Here is an 18,448-nt window from a genome sequence, read left to right as displayed (position 1 = left end):
CTTAACATAATGGAGAATTATGACTACAACTTTCTAATGCTATGCATGTTGATAAAGGTTACAAAGAGCTACATCAAGCCCTAATGATTTTTTTAAAAAGTTGCAACTAACTATACACCTTTATAAATATAGGATCTCAAATGAAAGGCTATAGAAAACTTGGCTATCAGTCAGAGAGGACAGTAAGAGATTGATGGACCAGCAGTCTAACTCATTAGTTTTTGTTAGCTGTCAATCACACATAAAGCAAAGATGCCTAATTGCTGTTAGTTGTATAACAAACCACCACAGCCGAATACACTGTACTTCTATGCGTTTACATCACAAGACAAATCTGTAGGTTAAGACTGGAGCACTCCATGTGCCCGTTCTATGTATGATTGACAATTGAACAGAACTAGTGTTAGAGAGGGTTAGCACAGATATCTTTGCAGCTTAGTTTATTTATTCCTAACTAGAAAACTGATTTAGAATGGCATTTTCAAAAGGTTATTCTCTCTTTTTGCTACTTCATATGAAAGACAATATTTGTAGGAGCCAGAGTTACTTTTAAAAATATTGAAAGTGAGCTTCCGGTGTGAGGCGACGGCGATGGCGGCTAGCTTTTAGCCGTCCAGCTGGGGAAGTGTCAGAGCCGCGGAGCGCAGCGTGCATCAGCTGGCCCGCGGCTCGGAAATCCCTTCCCGGGCAAAGGGAAGGGACAGAGAGTGCAGGGATAGAGGTAGAACCCCTGAACCCCCTCTGGATTTGTTTCTAGAGGGGGTGAAAGGAGTGTTCCCTCGGAGCTCCTGCTGATCTCCGCCTCCCAGCTGTTTTTGCTTCCTAGGAAGCAAAAGAAACCGCCGCTTCTATCTCCGTGTTTATAGCATTCTGGTGAGTAATTTTTAAACGGACGGAGCAGTTTAAAGGATTTTTTGTTATAATTTAGGTGTTTATTTTTTTTATTTTTTGATTTCTACTATTATTCCTCCTTTTTTTGTTATATTAGTGAAAGGATTTAAGATGGCGCTTTGAAAGTGTCGGAGTTTTTTTTTTCCTTTCTCTTTTGTTTTACTTTCCCTTTTTAAGGACTGGTTTTTGCTTTTACTTTTGCTTTTGGCTTAGAATTTTTTCTTTTGAATTGTTTGCTCTTTTATTTTTTATTCTTTGGATTTACTCTGGACTTTCAAGGACTATAGTTTGTCTCTTTTTAAAAATTTTTTTTTTCTTTTTTTTTTTTCTTCCCTCCTCCCTTCCTGGCTGGAGGGGAAAGGGAAGTGACAATTGTGCTTTTTAAAATGGCTTCAAAGAGGCAGCAGCCTTCCTCAATATCCAAGGTTATTTCTTCTCCTATAACTTCCACTGCACAGCTACAACAACAATCTAAACATGTACCACCGGCTCAGCCACCACCCTCCCCTCCTCTATCTGGACTTTCAGCACAAGAGGTTAGAGGCATAATGGGAGAGATTGTAGTTCAAATGAGAGAGGAAATGAATCAATTTGTCTCACAGATTAAATCAGAAATTAAATCTGATCTCAAAGAAGAGATAACGGGGATAAAGACTAAATTGCAAGAAAACAATAATGAATTACGACAAGATATACTGGCAGCTGTTTCAGGTTTGGCTACTGTGGTGGTTAAGCTCGATGCAAGGCTTGAGGAAGTGGAAGACAAAGTTGACTCTTTGGATGACAAAATTCAAGATGTGGAAAGGAAGGTGGACTCCTCACAAGAAGATATTTTGATGTTTCAGTACAGACAAATGGAGTATGCCCTGAGGATCAGAGGCCTCAAGGAAGATGTGAATCAAGATCTGGTGGAGGTGGTCCTTACTGATCTGGCGCTGGCCTTGGATATGGATAAAGGAGAATTACAGAGAGAAGTGGAAAAAATTTATAGGCTCAACTCCTGGATTGCTAAGCAGAAGAACTTGCCTAGAGATGTGGTGATTTATTTTACAAAGAAGTCCCTGCGGAATGAGATTATACAAGCTTTTTACAATAAAAGATTTCAGATTGCTGCCCAAGATGTCATCATTCTAAAGGAAATCCCATCCAAAATTTTAAGAAGCAGGAAAGACTTTGCTTTTTTAACCAATGAGCTTAAAGCTAGATCGATGCCATTTAGATGGGAAATTCCGATGGGTATTGTTTTGAGCCATGCTGGGACACGCTACAGATTGAACACAGTTGACAAAGCTAGAGATTTTTATACTTCGGTCCTGGGTGCAGGCTCAACCTCATCTGGTCGGAAATCTCTGAATGGCAAGGAAGTTGAGCAGCAATCTGAGGCATTAGATTTGGTATCCGCTGGGATGATAGAAGCTGTAAAGCAACGCCAGACGGAGGTTAAAGAGCAGAGGATGACCCGTGCAGCCTATAAGCGTAAAGAGAAGGAGCAACGTAAAAAAGAGCCTAAAGAGAGTTCTCCTGGAAGTGCATCACTGCCGGTGGGAGGAGCAAGACCCAAGAGTTATGCAACACACGCAGCTCTTTCAGAGTTTGATGGTGTCTTCTCCAGGCTGCGTGCCAAGGGAGATGGCAAAGTTTTTGACCTGGAATGTTAATGGATTGAATTCTCCTCAGAAACGCAAAAAAATCTTTTATTATTTGAAGCAACATACTAATGATGTTATTTGCTTACAGGAAACTCATATTTTACTTAAAGATCAGAAATATTTAGTTAATGCTCGTTTGGGATCTCATTTTATATCTTCTGCTCCTGGGAAGAAAGGGGGAGTTGTTATATATGTTAAACAAAACCTACCAGCTTGTCTGGTAGAATCAGATCCCCAGGGGAGATATGTGATGATTGAACTTGGTATTTATGGTAAGAAAATACTTATAGTTGGACTTTACGCTCCAAATCAACAACAGGAACAATTTTATAAGCAGTTACATCAAAAAATAACATTGCTTGATTATAGATCAGTGGTATTAATGGGTGATTGGAATGGTGTCTTAGATACACAAAGGGACAAGAAAGGTTCCTCTCCTTTTCTTAAACAAGCAAGGCTACCTAAAGCCTTTTTTGATATGAAAGAAGACTGGGAATTAAGGGATTATTGGCGGGAACGTAACCAAGAGGAGAGAGACTTTACTTTTTTTTCCGATAGACACCAATCTTTTTCAAGAATTGACTTTTTCTTGATTACCACGGACTTGTATAATAAAGTAAAGAATGTTAAGATTTTTCCTAGATCACTGACGGATCATAGTCCAGTTTGGATGGAGCTGATTCAAGAGAAAGAGGAAAGAAGATCCTGGAGAGTTAATGAAAATTTGTTTAGACAAGAGAAGAATGTTCAAAAATTAAAGGAGTGTTTAAAGGACTATTTTGCTTTGAATATGTACAAGGGGACTTCAATGTCAATGGTATGGGATGCAGGTAAAGCATTTATGCGCGGTGTTTTGATAAAAATGAATAATTTTTATAAGCGAAATCAGATTCAGAAACGTAGAGAACTTGAAGATGAAATTAAATTAAAAGAAAGGGCTTTGATTCTAAATCCTTCTGATGAAAGTACTAAAGAATCTGTAAAGTTATTAAGGTCACAATTTAATATGTTGATAGCAGATCAAGCTGCAACCAACTTATTATTTATGAAACAAAATACATTTTGTAATGCTAATAAGCCGGGGAGATGGTTGGCTTATCAATTAAGAAAGAAACAGAGACAGAGAATAATAGAGAAAATAAATTACAAGGGTAAATTAGTTTCTCAGAAGGAATTAATTAAAAAATCTTTTTTGGATTATTATCAAAACTTATATAAATCTACTAATGTACAATTGTTAGATATAAATAAATATTTAGCTGAGGCAAGTTTTCCTAAACTGACTGAGGATCAGAAATATCAAATTAATGGCTTAATTACTAAGGAGGAAATTGCCTCAGCAATTCAACAATTGAAATTAGGGAAAGCACCGGGTACGGATGGGTTAACAGCTGTTTATTATAAAGCTTTAATGGAGGAGATGATCCAACCATTAAATGATCTTTTTAATGGTATCTTACAGGGTTTAGAGATTCCTCCTTCATGGCGTAGTGCCTTTATATCATTGATTCCAAAGGAGGATCAAGATCTTACTTTACCAAAAAATTATAGGCCTATATCTCTTTTAAACGTGGATTATAAGATATTTGTAAAAATTTTGGTAAATAGGCTTATGAGGGTGGTGCATCATCTTGTGCATAAAGATCAATCAGGGTTTATAACAGGAAGGTATATGAAAAACAATGTTAGACAAATTATTAATCTATTAGAATACTTAGATAAGAACAACCAAGTTCCTGCAGGGCTCATATTTTTAGATGCTGAAAAAGCATTTGACCAATTGAATTGGCATTTTATGCTAAGAGTAATGGAAGAAATGAATTTTGGTGAAAACATATTACAAGCCCTTAAGGTAATATATCAAAAACAAACAGCACAACTTATTGTTAATGGAGGTCTTTCGGAGGTTTTCACAATAGAGAAAGGTACTAGACAGGGGTGTCCTTTATCGCCATTGTTGTTTGTTTTAACATTGGAAATATTATTGATCAAAATTCGAGAGTCTCAGGAAATTAAAGGAATATATGTTAATAAAAAAGAATATAAGTTAAGAGCTTTTGCGGATGACTTGGTTGTTACTTTGTCGCAACCTGATTATTCTGTAGTAAACTTATTACAGTTGATTCATCATTATGGCTTGGTCTCGGGTTTTAAGATTAATGTAAATAAGACCAAAATTTTACCTAAAAATATGTCTAGTCAGGAGAAGCAGATTTTGACTAACCTGACGGGTTTTGAGATTGTTAATAAGGTAAAATATTTGGGGGTGATGTTGTCTGTTTCTAATGTAAAATTATTTAAAAATAATTATGAAAGGTTGTGGGTCAGGGTACAGAAGGACTTGAAGAACTGGGAAAAGTTGCAATTATCCCTCATGGGAAGAATTGCAGTGATAAAAATGAATATTTTACCCAAGTTTCTTTTTCTGTTTCAAATGTTACCAATTTTGAAAAATGAGATTAATTTAAATGAGTGGCAGAAGGGTCTTAATAAATTTATCTGGGCAGGGAAAAAGCCAAGGGTTAAGTTTAAAATTATGCAAGACTTCCGTGAGAGGGGTGGACTTAAGGTACCAAATTTGAAATTATATTATGATGCGGTGGTTTTAACACTAATCAGTGATTGGGTAAATTTGACAAATTCTGAGATACTTTATCTAGAGGGATGGGATTTACTTTATGGGTGGCATGCCTATTTAATATTCAATAAAAAAATGGATTGGGCTTTTAAATCTCATATCTTAAGAATTTCTTTACTTAGGATTTGGAGAAAATATTATAAAAGTGATTTCAAAGTACCATTATGGGCTATACCTTGGCATGCGATAGAAGCAATAAAAAGAGGGGTTAAAATGGATATGGTGTCTTACAGACAGTTACTTAAATGGGATGGACAAAACTGGCAATTAAAATCACGGGAAGAGTTAGCACAAGAAAACTTTATTTATTCTTGGTTCCAATATAGGCAATTATTAGACAGATGGAAGATGGATTGTAAGGTGGGTTTTCTTAGAGAAGATGAAAATCTTATTAAGCAAGTGAAGGATTCAAGACAAACCCACATTAAGAGAATTTATGCGGTTTTAGTTGAATTGGATTCAGAAACGGAACTAATTAAAGATTGTATGATAAGATGGGCGCAGAATTTTGGTGAGCCAGTCTCATTGGACACCTGGGAAAATATTTGGGTGAGAAATGTCAAATTTACACAAGCACAGAACTTAAGGGAGAATTTTTATAAAATGTTTTATAGATGGCACCTTGATCCACAAAAAATGTCTTATATGTACCCTGACGTGCAACCCAAATGTTGGAGATGTGGTTATAAGGAGGCTTCCTATTATCATATTTGGTGGTCATGCAGAGAGATAAAAGCATTTTGGATCAAAATATGGTGGAATATCCAGAGAATTTTTAGAAGGAGGGTAAAATTTACTCCGCAATTATTTTTGTTAGGTATTGTTACATATTGTGATACAAAGGAGGTTGTTTTGATGTTAAATTTGATTACAGCCGCTAGGCTGTTAGTAGGACAATATTGGAAGAAGGAATCTTTGCCTACATTGCAGGAATGGTTTCTTAAAGTAGCTTATCTGGCGGAAATGGCAAAGATTTCGGCTTTCTTAAAGCAACAAACGCAAGAGAAGTTTCTTGCTGTTTGGGATAAATGGATAAAATTTATACAATTTAGATTGGGTATACAAAAATATTATATAGTTTTTTCATAAGTTTTATTTTCATATATATTATAGATAATCTTTTTATATATATAAATATAAAGTTCTTAATTTAATTTTTATTTTTATTTCTTAAGCCTATATTCTGCTCTGGGAAGCTCAGGGGGGGGGAAGGGAGGGGGTTTTTTTGGGAGGGGTGGGGGTGGGGGGTTTTTTTATATATATGTATTGTTTAGTTTTATTTTTTTGTATATGTTGTCTCTTGTTTTGTATTCTTTTTTCTTTTTTGTAAAATTTATAAAACTTTTAATAAAAAAAAAAAATATTGAAAGTGGATAATCTCTCTCTCTCTCTCTCTCTCTCTCTCTCTCTCTCTCTCTCTCTCTCTCTCTCTCTCTTTGTCTGTCTCTGTCTGTTTCTCTCTCTCTCTGTTTATATAATTTAAAAAGGAGGGGGGAACAACATGTTTATTACTGCAAAACATTGCATGATCCATACACACCCTTCAGCTATTAGACCTTTCAGAAAAGCAATATTTTTTAATTGCTCACCAGTTTCTCTAAAAAAAATAATCAACGTTATTAAAAATACATGAGATTAGCGGAATCTTACTATGTCTATTTTAGGTCCAAGTGCTCCTTTATCAATGGGACATCCATTATTTTTATCTATAATGTTTGGCCAGTGACATTTTTTTTTCCTAGCTCAGAGACATTAACTTATGTTTGCTGAACTTTCTGCTGTCAGTTATGATTTGCACTCAGCTGACATTGCCCTAATACCTTGACTGAAGAACCTCAGTTGTTCCAGAATATGCTGCAGAACCAGAGGTTTTAAATGTTGTCAAGAACCAGAAGAGAGTAAGAATCTGGCACCAGGTTAAAAGAATGGGGGTTTAGGGCTTTGCTTTCAAAAGTCACAGGAATCTCATCAAGAACGTTTGACTTGGTAAAATTGAGATAATTGCCCCAAACATTTTTCTTTCACCCATGTTCCTAGCTCTATGATGAAATAATATATGGGTAGAGAATGAAGCAACTGCTAGCATCCTTGAGTATATTTAAATGGTTCCTACTTGCATTGCCTAAAGGTGGTTTCACATAGATTCTGAGTGCTTCTGCGGTCAGGTAGATTGAATTAGAGTCTTCTGCCATATGGTTTGTGGCTTTGGTTGAAAGGTTAACAGTTGAAGTGACCTTTTAAGCTAGAGTAGTATTCCATATGTACTGAATGGCTCAGGAATTCTGGGAGTTGAAGTCCACAGGTCATAAAGGGGCCATAGTTGCCCATCCCTGCTTTAGGCAGTCACATCTATTGTTTCATCTTCCTTGTTCCCAATAGGTAAATGCATTAGTTTGTTATTACGATATTCTTTCAGTACATGTTGAATACCTTTGGAAATCTTTCTTCTAAAAAAAATGAATAAGGTTGTTGTTTTTTTTTTAATAGGAAAGACTACACCAGGTATTAGAACTTTGGAGCACTTCATGTCCTATGGCTTGCATCTTTCTGCACCTTCTTGAAGCAGCAAAGACTGTTTAGTACAGGTAGTCCTTGACTTATGACTGGTGGCTTAGTGACTGTTTGAAGTTATGACGGACACCCCTCAAATCTACTTACAACATGGTTCTGAAGTTATGACATCTACTCCCCTCCTCATGGTCAGGTGACCTCATTTTAGCCATACTAATCTTCTCCATGTCCTTCCAATGTTAGTGTATGTGCTGCCAAAGTGAGCACAGGTGATTGCATTTATAGCCATTTGCAGAACCCTGCAATCATCTGACTTTAATTTGCAAAGTTTCCCCCCCCCCCCGAAAATAGTACTTAGATTTCTGGAAAAAAAGACTCCCATAGTGAACAGTGGGTTTGCTTAATGACTTCCGGTCATCCAATGACCCACTTTACAACCATCACGACTTATGACAGTAATTGCTAAGCTCAATTACAGTCAAAAGTTAAGGACTACCTGGATGCCCTGGTTGCTTCACGCAACTACAATACATTTCCAGGGAAAAACGTGTTTGATTAAAGTTGGAGATGGATGTTACACCTCTCTTTTTCTCTAATTCTCCATCCCTCTTTTTGCTTTGGCATCCAAAGTGCTGTAGAGTCCTATTTGATGTGGTGGGGCTATTACCTGAACAATCTGGATGAAATGATTCCACTCTCGTTTCACTCTGATCTCTATGCAAGAGGCAAATGTTGTGGTGCAATTTTGAAATTCTCCTTGAGATGATGTGAAAGGCAATTCTTTATTACCCAGCACTCATCAGGAACAATTGAAGCTGCACCATTATTTGAATTTTCTTTAAAATTGGAGAAGCAAATTAGCTGTGAAAAATGCAAGAAGTTTTGAAAAATGGAGCCTAATGTGACAACTGAGTATTATGACATAATTAAATTAGTTCTGTGGTGCAGCTTTTAAATAAGGGTAGCCGAATGGAGCAAAGCTCTTGTTCCTGGGCTTAGAACAAGAGGAGAGATTTAATTTTATGTGCCATCTCAAAAACTACAGCTCAGGGTCAGAGAAAGGAAGTGGGAAAGTGGTTATCCTGCTATCAAAGTGTGAATATTTGTCAGAGTTAGACCGACAATAAAACATTCTTGCATAAGCAAGAGAAGTCTTTTCAAGTTGCTTTAATTTATTGATGGCTTAAACACTCAGGTTGTTTATTATGTGTTCTGCATCTGGTTTTAGACATCTGAAAATGGCCCTTTGTCTCTGTAGCCAGTCTGTTGTTGTTTCTAACACTAATCCTTTCCCTCATTCAAACAGTGAATATATCTAAGTCTTTGTTTTTGGAAAGAAGTTGATTTCGGATACTTAAAACATGGATGTTCAGGAAATCCCTTCCAGAAGGTGGAAAATTCACCATCAAGCATACAAAATGAATATACATACTCTATAACCTGCTTAAACTGGAAACATTAAATTTAAGCTTAATTCCATTGAAACCTGGATTTCAATACTTAAATATCTTCTGATTCTAAATTCTATTATGATTGTGTTTGCAGCAAGAAGGATCTACTCATTGCAAGACAGCCAGACCTCTCTATTAGTCTACACTACAGCTTCTGACACAAATTTATTTATCTAGTTAATATGAAAAGCCAACCTGGACTTTCCCAGGTCAGTTAAAGACCCAGCAGTTGCAGTCCTGCAAGGGCTTTGCAGGCTCCATGATGGCCAGTTTCCCTGTTCACAGTTTGAATGCTCTGAATTCTATGAAACAGAACTCTACATTCATATCCAAAAGTGAAAGCTATCTTGAAAACAATGCGCAATACTGGGAAGCAAACTATTAATTTTGGAAATTAGCATGACCTAATCTAGAATTAGGGTGCTTCTGGAACTTTTCTTTCCTTCCTAATGAAATTTCCTTTGTGGTAGTTAGTTTTTTTTTCTACAAGCATCTGTCACACAAAATTAGGTACCAGGATGAAATTAATTTGCACATCTGGTTTGGTAGAGATATAGGGTTAATCTCTTTAGCCCTGGAGAGCTGTCTCCTTCATTACAGGTTAAGTAACATATTTGTCCACCCTTTGAAGTCAAACAACGGGTCCCTCTTTTGTTTTACAAAGTGTGTGGAGGATAGTTGTGCTGGAAGATATTTTGGCCCAAAAGACTATCTTCTCAGGCTAGTTTATAAGGATCACATTGTCTATGGCTGTATTAGTTCCCCATTGATTGATCCCCTAAGAAGTGGCTTTCCCCATTCTTACACATGTCCCTCACACTCTGCCTACCAGAACGACAGTCCCTTGCCTGTTATATTCCTCCACACACTACTTGCTCCTGTCTGAATCACAGCTGTGGCTGCTGCAGATACAGAAAAGCACACCCGTCTGTTGCCACAGGACGCAGAGACGATTCATCCTCCTCTTGTCTGTTTACTGGCCGGTGTGTGTACTACAGGCCAAGTCTTCTGGGCCCAACTGGCAAGCTGGGGCTATCTAGACTGCATTTCAGATGACCATTAGGTGGCAGCAAAGAGAGGTAGAAACTTGAACATTTTCTAGGTTTGGTGGATGGAGTCAGAAAGCCCCAAATCTCTCCTGTGTAGCTTGAAAATGTGCAGGTGGGCCACATCTCAGCAATTGTCTTGAGAGGAGTTTGATGGATGCCCCTCCACCCTATAGTTTCTCCATAGCTTTGACCGGTTTCCGATTACAGCTGGACCACAGATTTATGAAACGGAATCACTATATTGGCAATTTTTGATTGTTTCTGTAAGGATTCCAAATAGGAGATTGCTTTTTTCATAGCAATAGCTGCTCATTGATTTGATTATTTTGTTGAGGGTTCTGTGGCAAGCCTTTGATCTTTTTCCTGTTTACCTTTTTCCATTGAAAATTCTGAACCCATTAGAATAACTATGGATTTGGGATGTTGAACTTTGTTTTGCATCTCTTTGCATTGGCATATGGGAGATGAATGAGACACGAATCATGAGTGAATAAATAAATCGATCATTTGCCAATGTTAATCAATTTCTCCAATTTAGGCATAACTTTTGGGATTCTATGCTTATTTGAATTATTAGTAAAAAAAAAAAAGTGATGCGATTGTTCTTTTTTTCTGTTTCCCCCAGTGCATTTTGCCAGTTTTGACATTTATTTTTGGTCCAGTTTTGATATTTATTTTCCTTTCTTCCCTTGAGTGAAGAAGTGAACTTTTTGCAAACCTGACTTACTGCTCTTATGGACTTTTTTGTTCAAAATAAAAATATATATTTTTTTCTACTATGCAGCAAGAGTGCTTAGCTCAACAGGGGAGCCTTCTGAAGTTTAAAAGGTTGCTTAGAGAAATTTCAGAACTGCTAATGCTGTATGAAAAAAGGAGGATATTTTTATCCCCCTCCCGCTCCACAGCATTTCTTAAGCTGTATCCATATTTTGCAAAACAAAGCAACAAGACAAAAACCTACATAAAATAAAATAAAATAAAAATAGAGTTGCAAAAAGCATAAATCCAACTGGGGAATTCTGGGAATTGAAGTCCAGACATCTAAAGTTAAGAAGATTGAGAAACATTTGGTGTGGACAAAAGGGAGGTATTATGATAAACACGGCTAATCTCATTAATAAATGAGGAATATTATTTCTGGAGATTTTTATTTTTGTTGTTGGGTTTTCAAGCTCTTTGTTGTTCTAATTTTTCAATCAGAGCAGTTTCTTACACATACCACAGATCCAAAGAAAGCAGCATTTCAGTTTTCAAATGTTTTGTCGTAACAAACCTGGCAGCTGTAATAAAAATGGTATAAATTTCTTACATTACATCAGCTTATATCCCTTAGGAAACAAACTATTGAGAAAGTTCATTATGAGAACCGTTGATTTTCTTTATTTCTTCAGAAAACTTTAAGCAAAACAAGTAATTAACTAACAATAGCCTACCACTTCCTCAGCACAGTTTATAATTACCTTATATTCTTGGGATTTCAGTAAAATATAGTTCCCTACTATAAATTATTATTTCGGTTATTTTCTGGTATTATATTTCAAGATCTCTACATCAGTGGTTCTCAACCTTTTTAATGCCGCGACCCCCAACCGGTCGTAAGTCGAGGACTACTCAACCGGTCGTAAGTCGAGGACTACTCAACTGGTGCAGCACCGTTTGCAGAATGGGACTTTTGGCGGGCTCAGCAGGGCAGAGACAGTCTGGACAATTCCTATTGGCTTTTGAAATCCAATAGAATTAGACTCTATTCAAGAGAGTCTAAAAGGGAGTAGCACAGCTAAGGAAAAGGGGGAAAAAATGGCAGACTGCATTATTTGGTGACCCCCGTGAAATGGTCGTTCAACCCCAAATGGGGTCCTGACCCACAGGTTGAGAACCATTGCTCTACATGTTCATGAAACAAAGGTACGGAATTTACAGCTTTTGTCCTTATATGGTAATAATCTTTCCAAACAAAACTTGATGTCAATCATTGTTAATATGCATTTAAGCAAGGTAGGTCTTGGTTAGCATGGAGATCACTAGGACATTTATGGCTGTAGGCTTGGCTTGGAAATTGGAACAAACTTTCTAGAAAAATGGGCAGCAGCAAATTTCTTCCCCAGTTTTACCAAGAAACAGACACTACATGAATGTGTCTAAGATGTCTGTAGGAACTAAACCTGATTCAAGAAAATCTTTACTTTTACTGGTATATAGGATAGGTTAATGAGGAATAATATTTATATGTTACTTATATGGAAGGGTGTAAGTTATATATATGTTGTATATAGTATGTTTTAAATGTGTGTTATGTATGTGTACACGTTGAGAGGAAGCAACTAAATTTCATTTTTAATGTGTGCCATTGTGCCCATAGGAAAAAATATCAATAAAGGTAATCTAATCTAATCTAATCTAATCTAACCATTAAAGCTTTCCAATTTGGGTCTTTCCCTCAATTGAATAAACATGTCTGTTAGAAGCTCCACTGTCAAACTGAGATTAACTAGGTCGCCAGAGGGGTATTTAGAGTCATTAGAGTATTTGAAGAGCTATTTAGACAGAGTCCAGTTGAAAAATAATTTAAAATATAGGATGAGAGGAGATGAGGCCTTGCAATCTAAGCCCATTTTGTTTGTGTGTGACATCAACACGTATGCAAAACGGGTAGCCATGCCCTATGTATTATCTTGCAAATTTTAACTGCCCTCTGCATATGCCTGAAGTAAATGCACAGATTACCTGCCTCCTTAATGTCAGTATGTTGGTGATTTTGCAGTGTCTCCATGATGTTTAAACCTGGATTATCCTAATCTTAAATTGAAACAAGTACAAGGATAATATTGACCACAGTGAAACTGGAGTACTGAAATTACAGAGGTTGGCAGCCAATTTCTGTGTTGTAATGTCACTTCTAGCTCTCAGAGAATTGTTTCTGCCTCCTTGACAAGAATTTACGTATTCCATTTAAATGCCATCTTACTACTAAAAAGGGTGCCAAAGAAGTCTAATACAAAAATATTTGTAAGACTGCAGCTCAAATACTTAAAATTGTATCTATTAAAAACTGATCTGCAAAAAAAAAATGGCAATAAGAAATAAAGATCTCAGGAGCTATCATGTTTAAGCTAAAGCCAGATATATTTCAGATATTGAAGTTCCATCTTGGCTTTATTTCATATTTGCCTCTGAGGATCACTTTAGATCAGTCTAGAAAAAGAATTTTTCTGCAGACTGTCCTACGTTGTTGCATGTATATGTAATCACAAAGTCTCTATTTATCTAGATTTCTAAGGCCACCAACTCACCAGTGACTCTGGGCTGTGTTCATGTAGAACTGGCTATCCATTCTTAGCTTACATTCAGTCATATATAGCAAAATATATGGTCTGTGGTCTGATGGATAATTTTTGTTGGTTATTTCATGCCCATCTTTAAGAATTGAATCAGCAGAACCGGTATAATGAAACAGAATTTGTGATTAAACTGAACGATCTCAGAAACTACTAAAAAAAAATGCTTCAATGCATTTGTTGAATCACTGGATCATTAATTTGTTCAGATTTCTCTCTTAAAAAACTATTATAACAATTTTCAGATGACTATTTGTGGGCTCTTAAAAACAAACAAAAAAAATCTATTACTGGAATTTCTTTTCCAATCCATAAAAAAAGAGGGAAAAAAGTTCACTTTCTCACTATAGTTTAACTTCTTTATCTAATTGTTTTGACACAAACAGGATGTAAATCCTTTTTGCTTTGTAAAATTTCCTAACAATTCCAGTCTTTACATCCAATTAAAGTAGCTTTTAAAGGAAATAATGCATCTGCAGATGGAGCTGGATTGCATAAAATTAATTACTACATGAGCAAGGTCTCGGTAATGAATTCCACTGAGGCTTGTAAAACCCGCTGCATGCAGAATTAGATGTTCTTCCTTTTGTGCCGGTTCATTTCACTGTCACATGTTGGGTCATGTTACGGCATGGTGGTGAAATGTTGAAGATGCTTGCCTCCCACTTGGAAGGTTGAGAGTTTAATCCTAGGTAATGGCAGATGTTTATCTCTGAGTACACAAAGAAAAAATATATGCTGTGAACTCCACGTAGGCATCAGGACCAGCATCTGGCCAGTAAATGCTCAGCTCCAATTAGTCAACCCAACTACCCCAAATTCAGGGATTACAGGGTTGTAAAAAGAAAAAAAATATTGGGCCACGTTAGGGGGAAAAAATTGTCTCCTTGAGTTGGAAACTAGGGACCACATGCATTTACGTTTGCTTTTGGAAGAGTCATTCTGATCAAAAAACAAAGCAAGAATATCTTTTATTTTTACATTTGGCAATAGTATTTTAAATTTGCCAGGAAATATGAGTGACTGGAGTGCTCTAATTCCTATTTTAGTCAAAGTGGAAGGGAAAGACGACATTCACAGGAAGGAGTTAAACAATATTAAATAAGCTGGCCGCAGACTAGTAATAGAGCAGAAGCTTAGCATAAGAACCTTATGGTTAAAGTTACCATATCTCTACGCTCTGCTAGGGAACACTTAGATGTGTTGGAACACAAAGGGAGCCTTGTTGCCAGATACTATCTAACCTAAATGGACCAGCCACATCTCCTGTTAAAGGAGCAGCAGTGTGTACAGGAGATAGAGATGCTGTGATGAAGCAGACAAAGTAGCAACGTACATGACAGCCTGCCAGTTGCCATATTGTCCACAGTAGATGCCATCCGAGTCCCAATCTTCTGTTGCATCCAATCCGAGCCACAGCATTGGTAGTCATGAACGAGTTAGTACAATTTAAGCACTGGTATAAGGCAAAGGAAGAAACACGGGCTTCCTTTCTAGCAACAGGATCCCCACTGCCTGCCATCTTATCTCGGGTCTGCTGGCCCATCTAATGTTCACAAGAAAGTTTTTGGATTCACAACCAGAGAGCTGCATACAGAGATTTGTATGGCTTGGCAGAGATTGCGATGGTTGAATCGGATGCAGCCATGCTTTTAACATAGCTCAAGGAATGGGCATTGATGTACGAGAACATTTATCATGGTATTGTGCAACATTCCCTCTGCTGATACTTTTACATATTAAGCTGAACTTAAAGATGAAACAGTTTGAGTTTTTTCTTGGTCAGAATTTGGGGGGGGGGGAATGTCTTCTTTATCCAGACTTAGTGATATATAAATTTTGGGCAGCTACAAAAACAGCAAAGTGCTTCCTATGATCCACATTGTGCTAAAGTGGGACAGTGAGATTGTTCAACTTCCCAGCTTCACCTTTAAAGGATGACAGGAAAGGTTTCCTGAGCTAAGAAAAAGGAAGAGTCTTTGGACTGCTATTAAACCATAATCAGGTACACTTGGGCACAATTGTATCAGATGTCTCGTTTGTCTAACTCAGGGGTCCCCAACCTTGGCAACTTTAAGACCTGTGGATTTCAACTCCCATAATTCCCAGCCAGCCATACTTCATTATTTAGAGTCACAACTCTAAGTTATAGCAAACTGTCTGCAAATTAAATGAGATTTCTGCACTAGCAATTTACAGCATCATCCCACTGTTACTGTGGCAGCTCATTGTTAATGGACTCATGACACTAAGCGAGGTAAACAGGTAACATGAACAAGAACCCCCATTGTTTTACATCAGGAAGAACCAGGCATGTATTTGCTGGGCTCTGGGTCTCTCCCCCTTCCCCCCATCAGCAAGTGATGCTGTTTTCCCCAAATTCCTCCATTCAAAGAATGGACCAGCCAGAATACACTAATGACAGAACTGAAGTCCACATAGCGACATAGTTCCTCCATCCCTGCTTCAAGATAATACATAGATTGCCCCATTTTTTTAGGTGCTGGGGATTGTTGCCCAAGTGAAGATTCTATTTGATCATGCGACAAAGCAGATTCCCTTTTTTCCTCATGCTCTTTCCTTTCACGTCTGCGTCCTAGAAAAATGGTCCTGTTTTCTGTCAATAAATTAGATCTCTGGGGCAATGGGCAGAATATTATTAAATAAATAAGTAAATAAGTGCAGAGCGCATCTTCCTTTTCCCCTGTCATTTTTCTTCTTGGAGATTTCACTCCAAATATTCTCAGGGGATTCCAGCTCAGTTTATCTTCACTGCCTGCTTTTTTTGCCATTTGGCCCCTCCTGGCATCTGTTCCAGCTGAAAGGCAGGTGAGTGAGGAGGAAAAGAAGTGACTCCCAAGAGGGGAACAGACCTCACGGTCTTCAGCAAATGCTTCCATAGAGCCTCATTCTTATTTAGACAGTGCCGAGAAGATTCATCAACTCACTTTTGGCCCATTCTGGAAGCCATTAAGAAGAAAAGAAAAAAGAAACAGTGAGCCCAAAGGTGGGAGAATTGGCATAAGTTAAATTAAGAATCCATGCTTATTAAAAGAAAAATACATGAACTGAATATATGAATTTTGCTAGAATGGTTGGTAAATCAGAACATTTTGGGCAGCATTATTGGAGAAGTCATCACATCGACTAGCTGCCCTTTTTATTTTAAAAAGATTCTAGCTATCAAACCAGCATCCTGGCCTTTTCATAATTTATCTGAAGAAGTTAAAGAAGGCTCTGATTTTCCATTTAAGGAGCCTGACAAATAAATAAGAAGGAATCAAGTGACCTTTGTGTGCCTGGGTCACATTGAATTTCAAATGCCAGTCTTGCCTCAGCTGGTGTGCGAGAGTGCTTATATGTGAATTATCTTTGCTCTTCCAAGGCACAGAATTCTTTCTTTCTTCAGCAGCTGGGTTCAGCCTTTGGATTTCAGCCAAGGAGCCATACTTTCAGCCACAGGAGGAAAGAGAGCTGTGCAGGCGTGCCTTGTGCTTCTGAACAAAAGGCAGGAGATAACCTAGCAAACAAGCAAAGCAAGCAAGCTATGGAAGGAAACAAAAATAAAAGAAGATAGACCTGGCCCATATAAAATCACCAAGAGTCGAACATGACTGAATGGATAACATCATCCTCATCCTTATCATCCTCATCCTCATCCTCAAGGACATGGGCTCCTGGGAGACAAGGCTTCTTGGATTGCCATCCCAAAGATTTTAAATAGTCCAGTAAGTTATTCACTGTCCATTATTCGCAGAGGCATGTCAATCAAGTTGACATCATGGACAGCAGCGATACCCAAATCTGAACAGGAGTGGTGACCTGTTTGGGATTCTTGAAGCCAGTGACTTCAGCTAAACCAACTAAGATACCACTCTGTACTCTAAGCAAAGGTATAGAGAAGGCTGTTCCTTCGAAAGCTGTGTTTTAAACCTGGTCAGTCCAGAACTTTAATCCTAAGTGCCAATCAGAATTGTTATTACAATCTCTGTTTCTTCCTGTGTCTAAAGATGGCTCTGTGATCTGAGTACAAAAAAAGAAAAACAAAAACGAAAAACTACAAAGTTTCTTCTCAACCTCCAAATTTCCTATTTCAAGTCTCTGACATGCTATAAAATGTATTTTTCATATGGTAAATAACAGTTCTTAACTGTTTGCTGTTGGAAATAATAAAACAGCATCTTCAGAGAGACCAGTAACCTTTACTCATGGAAAGTAACTGTATGCAGAAAAGAACATTTTGCACCTCACTTTTTCAAGTCTGGAAGATGAATGAATGGTTGGTAAGTGAGGACTATCTGTATGCAAGAGGAATTCCTGTAGCTTCTGGCAACTTTTTGCCTTCTGTTTTAAATCCTTCCCTCAGTCAGATCCAAAATGCTGAATGGCTGGAATGGTTTAAGGGTAGAGTAATGTCCCCATGGCTTCCCCATTTTTATGAAATAGTTTATTCTTGCATCCTGTAGTATGTTGCCTCTGCCTTTAATCACATTTTTTTTGTGAAGCAGTAAAAAGTGGCTTAGATAATGCACATCTGTTTAAGCGCCAGTGCATTTTGCATGGATGGGCATGAAAACTAAACAATTACATCTTAGTTCAAGTTAGGGAATTAATTTCATAGCAATTCCATGGGATAAGGATTTTTATTTGCCTGTGTTTTTCTTCTGCTTATTTGAAATATCCAGCACTCTGAAAGGATGGTGTGGCCTTCCTCATCCTCCACTGATGTGCTTTCCCCTGGTCCTTGAGATGAAAGGAGAATAGGTCATGCAGAATGCACTGTCTTGAACATCAAGCAGTTTCAGAGTTTCGTGAGGGATTGGTGAGTTCCCTGTTGTCCGTTCTCTTCCCTTTCTGCATCATCACCAATTGGTCCTCTGAACACAAGAGAGAGCTAAGCCCTCCTATGGATTGCTGATATCTC

This window comes from Crotalus tigris, unplaced genomic scaffold (assembly GCF_016545835.1).
Source record: "Crotalus tigris isolate CLP2741 ecotype Arizona unplaced genomic scaffold, ASM1654583v1 scf7180000023635.1308423, whole genome shotgun sequence".
NCBI classification, from domain to species: Eukaryota; Metazoa; Chordata; class Lepidosauria; order Squamata; family Viperidae; genus Crotalus; species Crotalus tigris.
The sequence above is the reverse complement of the archived record's forward strand: the minus strand, read 5'-3'. Positions refer to the sequence as shown.